Below are 9,479 nucleotides of genomic sequence, written 5' to 3' on the forward strand. Positions count from 1 at the left end.
CACGGCAAATGTAGCAACTCCTATGTGTTGAATGGTTACTGTGGAGCACATATTCTGGGAAACTAAGGATTGCAGGGGCAAAGTCACTCACCCAAGTGGTAGAGTCCGGATCTGCATACCTGCCCAGAGCAGAAGTTCATTCTCCCAACATCAGCAGAGGCCTGGACCCTCCAGTCTGGCCATCTCTGGACTCCAGGTGGGACCGCTGATACCTGCACCACTCCAGCCAATGCCAAGGTTTAAGGCAATGACCCTTTTCTCCAAACCCACCATGCCTCAAGACCAGGGCGGGCACTGAAGACACCTGACAACCTGACCCCAACAAAGTCACTGGATGGGCTGCAGAGTACCATGTGACCATAGCCTAAAGGAGGATGGGACTCACCACTGCTCATATGGGCAAGGCCCTTACCATCTCTGAGCCCAGCTTTTGTCATCAGAACTGTGGGGTAACCCTCCTCCTTCCACTCAAATTCATAGGGGTTTTGAGACTAATGTGACAGTGCTTCCTAATCTGTCACTCAGTGAACGTAGCTGCTATAATGTAGGCGAGCCCACCATTAGGAAATCAGAGAGTCAATACTCACTGTTGCAAGGCTTCCTCTCTTCTTTGCTCTCCAACGAGATTCTCTAAAAGGCATTTCAAATGGAGATTAAATTATAAAACTTTAATCCAAATGTCATTTCCTAGGAATATGCCAACTGCATGCAGTGACTAAGAGCCGAGAGGCTCTGTTGGGGCCCAAACTAGCCCAGACCAGAGGTTGCCCTGAACTTGCTGTGAGGACATGCTCTTCTGCCCTCTGTCTCCTGGCTCCGACTTCATCCATCAGGGAACAGGTAGCAGAGCTCATGGCTAGGGTGGGCTGCGCTGGGGTCTCACTGCTCTTTTAGGCCATGTTCCGGCATCTGCCTCCCCCCAAAAAAGCCCCTTTCTCCCAAGCCCCCTGGCAAGAAAAGGCATGAGACATCCTGACAGAAAGAAGACAGACACGCTTCTGGATTCTAGAGAGCAAAGGGGGCTTTTCCGGGGGAGTCTTCTAATTTTCTTTCTGATATTCCCCCTAAAGCTCTAACTAACCTAGCAACCTCTGTCTATTGACATTAGTCAGCTATTTCTGTGATAATCCTGTACAACAAACAACCCCAAAATCTCAGTTACTTACGACCACAAGTATTTTTCTTGTCTGTGGTCTGAAAGTTGGCTGGGTGGTTCTGCCTCAGGCCACAGGGTGGGTTCAGCTCTGCTGCATGTGTCTTGCACTCTAGGACGCGTGACTATCCAGGGCATGCCCCTCTCATGGTGGATGGAATAAATACAAGAAGCCAATGTAAACCACACAGATTTAAAGCCTTTGTGTACATCATGTCCCCTAAGGTTACATTGGCCAAGGTGAGTCATGTAGCAAGTCCAACATCAGTGGGGTGGGGAAGTGTCCTTAGCCTAGAGAGTGGGAGCTGCTGTGAAGTCACATGGCACCCCAAAATCTAAGCCTCTGTGTTAACTAAACAGCAAAAGAACAACAACAACAGCTAGAGCCATATGGCAGAGGGTGTGGTTATATAATTCCATTACAGGAAGAGAGTAGTTACAAATAGGATGGAGTGGGTTTAAGATGGTCATTGCCTTCAAGTCCATTTTCCTTAGGGAGGATTCATCCTGTTTGGAGCTGCCTTGTTTTCAATTTGAGTAGGACTGATTCCACTACCAGCTCTAGAGATAGGCCTGGGCTGGCTCAAAACAATCTCACAGCCCATCCCATGGCCACAGTTGTTGTTTCAACAATAGGCATATGACTGGGGCACCCGGGAGGCTCAGTGGGTTAAGCGTCCAACTTCAGCTCAGGTCATGATCTCACTGCACGTGAGTTCGAGTCTTGTGTTGGGCTGTGTGTTGACAGCTCTGAGTCTGGAGCCTGCTTCGGATTCTGTCTCCATCTCTCTCTGCTCTCCTCCCCTTCTCTCTCTCTCTCTCTTTCTCTTTGTCTCAAATATAAATAAACATTAAAAAAAAAAAAAAAGAATAGGCCTATGACCTAATTCAGGCCAACAAGAGACACTGAATCCCAAAAGAATCCAGAAAGTTCCTTCCATTCTCGCTGGAAAGAAGAAAGAAATGTGGAGTTCAAGGAGCTTCTGGCAACCAAGTTATGATTCCGAGGGGACCCAGTCTTGAAATGAAGCAATGGAAAAGGGAAATGAAGAAAGTGGAAAAAAAAAATCAAGTTCTAGGGAGACATAATTCATCTGGATCGAGCATTACCTGAAACCTAACCTACTACTTGACTTCACTTATAGGAACCAATACATTTCTATTTTTGTTTAAGCCAGTTTAAGTGGGTTTTTTTTTTCTTCCATCATTTGCAACCCAAAGATTCCTACATGAAGGATGATATCAGAGAGGAGACAGGAGAACCAAGGTTCTCTAGTTACTGTCACCCCCTATCACACAAGCCAGAAACACTGGGGCCTAAGAGTATCATGGGATTTGATCATCTCTTCTTAGAGCATTCAGAACCAGCCATCCCCTCTGGTACCTCACTGCACCCACAGTGGGCCTCCAGAACCCCAAAAAATTACCCTCCACAACCAGACCTGTTCACCTTCTTGATGCAACCTCAAGTCTCTGGCTAGCCCCAAAGCCCTGGGAGTCTGGAGTTGCTGCCTCATACATCAAAGATGCTTTTGCAGGAAGGGAAAAATGTAGGTCATTTTTCAATGTGTGTGGCTATCTTCGAGCAACCCCGAATGCCAGAAGTGGGGCTGGGAGTCAGTACTAGATAAATGGGATGGCTCCCAGAAGGAGCGGCCCCATCTGCCTACTCTCCCCACCCAAGGTGGGGGGATCTGGGAAAGGCAGCATGGAGTGTGTTCCCACCCCCTACACACTCACGATAAACAGGGATGAGCTTGGCTGTCTCTGGACCCCAAAGTATTGTCCTCAACTCTTAGCCATTGAGAAAAGAGAAAACTTTCCTTGTTATTGTTGCTTTAAAATCGTATTTTGTGAACGAGAGGAAGAAAAAAGGCAAGTCCGTTAAGTCATTTTGCTAACACTCCAGCCATCACATAGGCTGCTGGGGCTTGAAGAAAAATCAAGAAAATTAGTGCTTGCGAAAGGGAAAGAGCGACAGCGGTGGACTGGGACGGGCACAGCGGGGCCCACGCAGCCCTCCTCCTGCCCGGCTCAGCCCCTCCCTGAAGCCGGCTCTCTGCTCTCCCCAGATCGCTCTGTGTTCCTTCCTCTCCGGGGGCCTTACTACCTCCCGCCCGGGCCCTGCCGGGCAGCCCCCAGGGGGCATCTGCGCCGCCTGCCCCTTCCCAGTGCCAGCAGCCTTTCCCGCCCTCCCCCTGTGAGTCTGTGCTCGCCGGCGCGCCTCTCCGCAGCCTGGACAGACAGTGCCCCCCGCAGGCCACAATCGGCCCTGGGCTGTGGCGACCTGCGTGACAAAGATGAATACCCATGGGGGCTTAGGAGGAGAACACCGGCGAACCTCCACTGGTGACCCCAATTTCTGACTCGAACCCAGGTCCCCAGAGGTGAGGTGAAGAAAATGCCTAAATTAAAATGCTAATTACCGTCTTCAGCAATTCGGTACCAGACAGTCACTTGTATCTATTATTAACAGCTTCCCGCCACAGCCGCCGCTCGCCAAGAGACATGGATGATTTAAAGATTCAGGTGCAAGAGAAAATAACAGAAAACAGTGTTTGCACGGTGAAGCGCAGCCTGTGGGGGTGTCACCCTATTCTGCCCACCCTGCGGAGAGATGATAAGAAGCCAAGGACAACAAAAGGTGCTGTCCCAGAAGGCCCCTGGGGGCTCCCCAGGTGGGAACTTGGGCGCAGAGAATAACCTAAACCCTTGTGTTTAAAAATATTTGCAGGGCTCTTTATGGCTCACAAACTACTCCATGATTTCTTAATTAAACCCCAGGGTTTGGCGAGGGCAGGAGTTTGAGCTCCATGCCCCCAGGTAGGAAGAGGCCCAGGTAAGATGCTACCCTGGACATTGAGGCTCTCCTCTGATGCTGCCTGCTCCTGGAATCTGGAAGGTGTGATGCTGGGGAAAAGATGGCCCATGAGCCGTCAGTTCCCAGGTGAGACACGCACTGGCACTTGGGAGAGTCACACTCAACTCCGTCGTCACACTGACCTCCAGAAATAAGGCAGGGCTGGTCTCAAGGGATGTCTTGGGGCCTTGGCAACGCCCATGGAGGATCTGCCCAGGCAGAGAGCTTAGGCGGCCAGGAGAGAGGAGGCAAGGAATGAAAGAGGAGCATGTGATACAGAGTACAAGCAAACTGCACAGTAACAGTGCAGAAAAAGCCATGAGCATTGACCCTCCTCTTTGTTCGTGGCGGGCAGAGGGGGACTGAACTGCCCAAGGTCACTAGGAACTGCCCAGTCAGGGCAGAGGCAGGTTCAAATCTCCTTCCTAGACTCACAGTCTAGACACCAAAGGGACAACGCACAGAGGCCTCAAGACCAGGCTATTAAGTTGCTGTCACAGTCCCTCCATCCCACTCTGAGATGATCTTGTCCCACATCTGTGTGCTCGTGGAAGGAGATATTGGGACTGTCTGGTGTCCCCAGACAGAGCTCTGGACGCATAGACAGTGCCTTGTGATTTCTTATGAACCAATGAATAAATAAATTCAATGTTATACGTGAAGAGCCTCATACACAGGGCATTCTGGGGCTGGCTCCTACCGGCTCCTAGGAACCAGTTGTTAAATATTCAGGATTTGTGAGCTGGTTGTTAAACAATTGGTAGCCTGAAATCAGGCATGGTGAGAGTATTTACACCACGGCAATTAGTAAATGCTACTAATCAGGGCTTTTTTCCTGACCCCATCCCTACTTCCAGCGAAACACTATAGCCAATCTTCTTAACCTGGGTTAATTTTCTTAATCTCCAAATCTTCCAAATACGGGAAAAGTTTAACTGTGTCCTGCATTTTATCCCCTCATTTGGTTTCTTTTGGTGCATGATTTCCCTACATTTACAGCCACCCCCGCAGGCCTCAGTACCGCTCCTCCCCGTCACAAGCCCAGGCATCCTTCTGGAGCCAGGGCCGGAAGAGTTAATTCCCCATCAGCCCCCATCCTCTCAGTGCACCACCTGTTCTGCTGGGTTCTGGCCCCAGGTGGGGTATAAACACCCCTAGTGATGAATGGCCCGCGCAAGCAGCGTTGCTGGGGCCCTCTGCTCCCTCCACCACCTGTTCTATCCCAGCTGGAGGAAGGGGAGAGGAGGAGGGGGCTTCTATCTGAATCAGAATCATCCATCCTGAGTAATTAGCTGCTGAAGAAAATGCAAACCTGCTGAAGGGGAGCAGAGGTCCCCCCATCAGCTTCTCTAAACTCCTCTTGCCCCAGGCTTGCCTCAGAGGCTGCTGGGAGAGCCGGGAAACTGAGCAGGCCGGGACACCATCTGCCAGAGCACAGGGTCTCTGCAGAACAAACACTAACACACTTCTCTCAAGACAGCCGCTGTCGGACCCAGCCCGTGCCCAGCCCAGATCTTCTCTCCCAAGTCTCGTGCTCTGGCCTCTCAACCACCGGCTCCTTAGCCAGGGAGTAGAAAGTGTGTTTGGCAGACACCGCAGGCCACCCGCTCAGTATCCGTTTCCTTCTTACCCGACGTTGTTCAGGTAGATTCTTGGTGTTCCCATGACCCATGTCCCAGATTTGTTTAGAGGGAATGAGAGTGTGGTCCAGTTATAGTCGATGACACATGAAGGGAGGTCTGAAGTGTCTTTGATCCTAGGAGACAATCATCACGGGGAGAGGTGCTCTCTTCCAGCTCTAGGCATTATGGCATCTGGACATGAATCCTCGAGGTTCAGCAGCCATTGTGTGACCCTGAGGAGTGCAAGACCGGGGTTGGGGCTGAGCAGAGGCAGAGAAAGAGCCGAAGTCCCCGGGGATGTCACTGGATCTCTGATTCCTATGACTGGAGGCACCTCGCCTCCAGACTTCCTGCAATGCAAGATAAGAAAGGTCATTTTTTCACTTTGATTTGGATTGGTGGCCTGCAGCCAAGGACACTCCAACTCAGGGAAGGCAAAGTCTGAACATGATCACCCAGCTAAGTCAGGCCCTGATCTTGGAACCCCATGTGGGTAACTAGGTTTGGGTTGTGCCTGATGCCCAGGCTTCATCCTCTGCCATACCAGTGCCTTCCTAAGGCCCTTCTCTGGCATCTGGAGGGCTGCTCTTCCCTGTGTTCTAGGCCAGAAGTGTCAGGAAATAAGACTTCCCAAGAATAGCCCTCAACCAATAACTGACGGGAAATGCTGTATAAATATCCCATAACAGGGCGCCTGGGTGGCTCAGTCAGTTAAGTGTCCAACTTCAGCTCAGGTCATGATCTCGTGGTTCATGAGTTCAAGCCCCACCCTGGGCTGTCTGGCGTCAGCACAAAGCCCACTTCAGATCCTCTGTCCTCCTCTCTGTCTCTGCCCCTCCCCGGGTTGCGCTCTCACTCCCTGTCAAAAATAAATAAACATTAAAAAAGTAAATAAATAAATATCCCAAATCCCTCTCCCCTTAAGTAGGAGAACTCCAAGGCATGCTGTCTATGCTGGCTGCCAGGGTTCCAGGATTATGTTCTACTTGCCCACAATGCTTATTGGCTGTCTCCCCATTCCCCATCAGCTCCCACATATGCTACTTGCACTTAAAAACTTGTCTCAGGGCTCACTTCTGGGGGGAGCCAAACCGAGGCTACCTTCCTCCAGTGCACTGAGACCTGCTCTGTGATGGGCACTGCAGAGAGACCAGGAAACAAGATGTATAGTCTCCCCACCCTGGGGCTCAGTTTCATGTGCAGAGACAGGTATTCGACAAGTCAACTAGTCTTATCATTTTAGGTGGCCTTAAATACAGTGATCAGAATAAAACTGGGTGGTAGCAGTAACGGGGGAGGGTGCGAAGAGGGTAGAAGGGTAAGAGATCTCTCTGAGGCTCATCTGTAGCAAGAGATGTGGGAGGAAGATTCCAGGCAGAGGAAACAGCAAGTGCAAAGACAGAGGCGGCATGCATGGTAGGTTTGAGAAGCAAATAGAAGGCAGTGTGGCAGGAGAAAGGTGAGCCAGGAGAAAGTGGAGAGGAATGCAGAGGCCAGCCCAGGTGCGCTCCCAAAGGGCATGGGAAGGAGTTTGTGGGGTCAGGGTCAACGGGAATCTATTGCAGGTTTGTAAGGTGGAGGGGAATTAGCCAACCCAAGCAGGCGGGAGCCTTCTGCCTACTATATGGAGACTGGATGGGGGGAAGCCCAGACAGTGAATTAAAGAGGCCAGCTGGGGGCATATGAGTGGCCAGCGTGGGAGATGCTGGCACTTGAAGCTGCCCTGTGTTCTCTATAGGTGAATCCTCCGTTTGCAGACCTGCCTCTTTCCTCTCCCTGCCCAGGACCAAGCCCTGGCACATGTATGCCATTCCCCCGCAGTCCTTCCCCAGGTTGGAGGTGACCTCTAAACCTAAGGTCAGTGAATGAACCCTTGTTGCCCCTGGACACTTCCACAATACCACTTGTCACTGACCACCCACATGCCAGGGCACATTCTTGCTCTCTGAGTTTGGGCATCATCGGGGCCTCCTGGCCCTGCTCCCCTTTTCCCCCTGCCCCCAAGTGAGCAGGTATCATTCCAGACTGTGGCCCCACCCCCACCCCCCACCCCAGACTGGATGGTCAGTGTGAAGACTTTCCTTGCTGGGCCCAGAACCCCTTCCCGGGGCCCAGAACAATTATCATTTAGTAGCATCTAGGGCTCTGGCAGCAGCTTGCCCTGAGTTTCTCAGAACACATTATCCACATTATTTTTCACTTGAAAAGTGTCGAGAAACCCTTGAGAGAGCTGAAGGATGTGGCTTAGTCCTAGTTTACAGATGGGCTGCGCAAACAGAAAGGTTTTCGAATTTTTCAGGGGCCAGGAGTAACAGAGCTCATGTTGGCTGGAACTAACCCCGGCATCACTAACAAATGGGCATAGCTAAGGGAAGACTTGTATGCCTTGTATGGAGACGAACCTGCAGGTTTGGACCATGCTGCCAGCCTCTGCTGGGGAAGAGGCACCACAAACCCATGTGTGACCAAGTTGCTGGGGACCCAAACTCATGGACAGAACCAAAATGCTCTTGATCCTTGACAATAATAGCTATGTCCTGAGGCCAGGGCAGGAGCAAAGACAGGTTAGCAAAGGAAGGAGGGAGATGAGAGGGGCTCAGTCTCTCTCTGCCTCCACTTCTTCATCTGTAGCATGGGAAATACAAGTTCCCTCTCGCAGGACGACTGGTGAAATCATGGATATGAACACCATCCGAGCTATAGATTAGGAGGATTTAGGAGGACTTGGGACTTACGATGACTCCTTGGAGGTTAGAGAGTCCGAGCTATAGATTGCTAGCTACCACTACTGCCACCACCCCATATCCATTCTCCCCACGCTCTGATCTTTAGCTGGGCCCACTGCTGCCTAGAATCAAGATTCTCTTCCCAGCCTCCCCTTGTGGCCATTTGGCCACATGACTAAATTCTGATCGTTACACTGTAAACACAAGTATAGCGTGCAGTTCTGGGGAGAGTCCTTAAAGGGAAGACAGGTACCTGTTTGTCCGTTGCTCCTCCTGGGAGCTGGAACCAAGCAGCACCTTACATCGTGAGAAGGAGGCTGAGCAGCGGGAAAGAATGATTGATGTTGACTTTGAGAAACCTCTCTTCCAGCATCTAGACTCTTGATTGAGAGAAAAATAAGCCTCTTTCTTGTTTTCAGTGCTGGTTCTCTTTGGGATGGTGTCTGTCACTCACAACCGAACCTCCAGCCTGAGGTTCAGCTCATCCCTATAGATTGGAGCCTGAATTGCTGTCCCCAAAGCCCAGGCCCATCCACGACAGCGCACTCCTTCATCATAAGTCCCAAGGGAAGACTAGAGTGCTCAGAAAGTATCAGTACTGCTCAAGATCTGACAGTGAGCCACCCGATAGAGCAGGAAAGACCTGGCTCATCTGACCCTCCAACACTGAGTTCTAGCTAGAAGGTGCCAGAGGCCTGCCCCATGGGGTTTCTGAAACTGGCTGGAGGTTTGGTTTTTGAGAAGGGCAGGAAAGAGCTTGAAGAATGCGAAGGCTGATGACAGAACTGGCTTGAAATTCCTTGCTGCCTGGCTGAAATCTAGCATCTGGAAAAGCAGAAAGCAGGCATACCTCATTTTATTGTGCTTCATTTTATTGTGCTTTGCAGATATTGAGTTTTTCACAAATCGAAGGTTTGTGGCAACTCTGTGTCTCTCAAGGCTATCAGTGTCATTTTTTCCAAACGCATTTGCTCACTTTGTGTTTCCGTGTCACATTTTAGTAATTCTTGCGATATTTCAAACTTTTTCATTATTATATATTTGTTACAGTGAGCTGTGATCAGTGATTATGACTCACTGAAAGCTCAAATGATGGTGAGCAATAAAGTCTTTTCAAA

Source organism: Lynx rufus, unplaced genomic scaffold (genome assembly GCF_022079265.1).
Source record: "Lynx rufus isolate CCGP_SWC_20201006 ecotype Redwood Valley unplaced genomic scaffold, mLynRuf1.p SCAF_1, whole genome shotgun sequence".
Lineage (NCBI taxonomy): Eukaryota > Metazoa > Chordata > Mammalia > Carnivora > Felidae > Lynx > Lynx rufus.